Raw genomic sequence first — 3099 nt, 5'->3', positions numbered from 1 at the left:
AACTCTTATTCCTTCAATGCACTTTGTGCAGGGGCTGTTGGTCTTTGTGCCTCAGCATATGGCTGGGAGCCAGGTCTCAGGGTCCTTCCCCCATTATACACATCCCCTGACCCTCTGTTCCACTCATATTGTTTGGCTGTCTCCAGCATAGACTGAGCTAGTGGCCTGCGCTGCAGCTGTGATGGCATCAGGCCTGTCTGCTCAGTCAGGAGACCAAGATCCAGTGGTTGTCAGACACCCAGCAGGAGGCAGAAACCTCTCTCTGCTGAACCTGAGAACAAGGAAGCCAAAGCACCTGAAGTGGGAGGACTTTACAGAAACCAGTCCATCCTCAGTAGATCCCACAGAGATTTGAACTCAGCTTGTAAAATTCAGAGCCTTGAGTGCTTCCCATTACACCATGAGACCTACAGCTGGGGCCTTTGGTGGGCACCTGTGACCCTCAGCTCTCAGGCTGGCCTCTCCTGGCTTCCCTCCAGCTTCTTCATCTCTCATGTCTTTCTGCCCAACCCCAGCTCCGCTGCTTTCAGGGCACATTCCTTGTTAGGACCAGTCACAATCTGGGCTCAGTGAGAGTCTATCCTTCCTGAGATGTGAGTTGTACAAAAGTCTCTTGCTCCCTGCCAGTTCTCAATACCAGCTGCAGACACAGCAACATTTGATCCATTGGCTGCTGTCCTGTATCTGCAGTTCATCTCAGGTTCTCTGGGCACTGACATCCCTAGGGAATCACAAGGGTGTAAGGCACTGGAGCTCCTGTTCCAGCAATTGCAGCAAGAGCCCTGCCTTAACAGTGCTAGTGCCAGTAGCCTCTGCACCCACTCCAGCCTTGTAGTTTCTTACTTTTCAATGCTCTTCTTCAGTCAGCCATTTCCTAAACAGACAGTTCCATGGGACACCTCTTCTGTGTCCCAGAATGACCTAGGAAAGCATGAGCAAAGGCTATCACAAGGCACCACTGGGCGTTGAACCCAGAATCACCTGTTCATGAGGCAGGTGCTTTAGCCAGCAAAGCCATGGTGCCAACTTCCAATAGCTCTTTAAAACAGTTACTTGTGGTCCCAAACAACATCTTTGACTCCCAAAATGCAGCCATTTCCCTCCAGCCTTCCAGCCCTGGCAGTGTCTGGCTCCCTGGGCATAGAAAGCTACAGCTCCATGGGCAGAGGGCTTTGGCTTCCTTGACCATGGGATGTTGTTGAAGGAAGGGCTACTCAGTAGGGAAGGGATTCACCTGTGGAGGAAGGGGAAAAGAGTATTTGGATGCAGACTGGCTAACCTAATAAGGAGGCTTTAAACCCGGTTTGACGGGGTAGGTGTCCAAAGCCCACAGGTAAGTGAATAACATGGGCACCTGGGAGATAGGCCAGAAATGGGAGAGAGCACAGGCTGTAACTGCAGAGATAAAGGAGGGACGAGGGACCACTGGAAAGAAAAATCTAACCTGTGTCTTAGATGCTGGTATAGACACACAGGAACGATTAGTAATAAGCAGGAAGAAGTTGGTATCACAGGGACTTGGTGGGATAATACACAGGACTGGAATATTGTCACAGAAGGGTAGAGCTTGCTCAGGAAAGGTAGACAGGGAAAAAGGGAGGAGGGTTTCCTTTATCTATGAAACATGAAAATATTTGACCTGAGGTGGGGATGGACACAGGAGACAAACCTGTCGGGAGTCTCTAGGTTAGGTTACAAGGGGTAAAACCCAAGGGTAATGTCACTCTAGGCATCTATTACAGACACCTCCCCAGGCAGAAGAGATGCATGTGGCTGGGAAGAGACAGTAGCCGGGTCTCCGGCAAGAAGAGAGGAGAGGAGTGGCAAGTTCCCAGCCCAGGTCCCAGCTTCCTGCAGGCTGCCATGCTCAGCTGCCCCCCTCTTCTGGGACTCCCCTGCCTCTGAGCCCCCCCCACACCATTTCAGAGATGGGTTGAGAGCGACATCCACACATGCAGGGCCCTCTGTGAGGTGCTTCCTGTGACTAGGGAGTAAAGGAATGTGCAGAGCCTGCTGTATCCCTCTGATCTCCCCTGGGCAGCTGAGATTGAGAGGAACACAAATCCTCCCCCCCCCCCCCCGCCTCACCCCCTGCCAAGAACCTCAGCTGTGGCTTAACCCTAGTTCCAGAGGGAAGAGGCCAATGTGAACAGCCGCATGGCAGCAAGGGAATACACACAGCCCCTCCTACACTCAGACCTCTCCATACCCTGCCCTTTGCCCAGAACCTCAGCCATGGCTTAAACCTGCTTCCAGAGAGAAGAGGCCAATGCAAAGAACCCCATGGCAGCAAGGGAGTCAGCACGTTGGTGGGTGGAGCAGGGAACTGGGGCAGATCTTGGCTCTAACTTGCTGAGTGACCTTGGCCTGCTCAGTGAACCTCTCCCTGTCTCCATGGCCCTGTCTCTACAGCAGGGACAGCAACATTCACAGGCCCCACAGGAGGATGCTAGTTTGATGGTTCACCCCATTGCCCAGCAATGAGCCCCCTGTGCTCAGGGAGCCAGGTTTGCTGTGTGAATTCTGTGTGGCAGGTAGCATCGGGCCTGGGCACTGGGATTATTTACCAGTTTCCCTGGCCCTGTAGCAATGTTGACTTCATATTTGTGAGGGCCAAGTGGTTAAGGTGTCTCTGCACAGGTTCAAACCCTGATCACAGTGGGGCCTGTGTTTTGGCCACACCCCTAACCAGGGCAACAAGCTACACAACCCCTGAGACACTCCCGATTATTGTTCCCTCTAAAAGTTTCCATCCGTGAGGTGAGTTTTGTCTTGTGCACCAATATTGAGATCACGGGCACCTGTTCAGATGTGTGCCCTATGGCACACGCCAATTACTAACAAATATCTTAGATGAGGGGTTGGTAACCCATGTAGTAAGTTGAGGTCAGTAACATGGAGTCAGCAGGCCTAAATAGAGGCCTATAACATGAAAACAGCAACAGACCTGCAATCTAGTGAGCAAAACTTTGGTTCAGTAACAGGAACCAAGAAAGAGGCCCTATTGATAAATTGTGTGATTGTGTAAGTTAGGTCAAGCATGGAAGGACACAGGGAGGTACTGGGTACAGACTGTAAGCCAAAGGGGAGTATTGGAAC

This window comes from Pelodiscus sinensis, chromosome 31 (assembly GCF_049634645.1).
Source record: "Pelodiscus sinensis isolate JC-2024 chromosome 31, ASM4963464v1, whole genome shotgun sequence".
In the NCBI taxonomy this organism is placed as follows: Eukaryota; Metazoa; Chordata; order Testudines; family Trionychidae; genus Pelodiscus; species Pelodiscus sinensis.
This window is presented reverse-complemented; position numbering follows the sequence as displayed.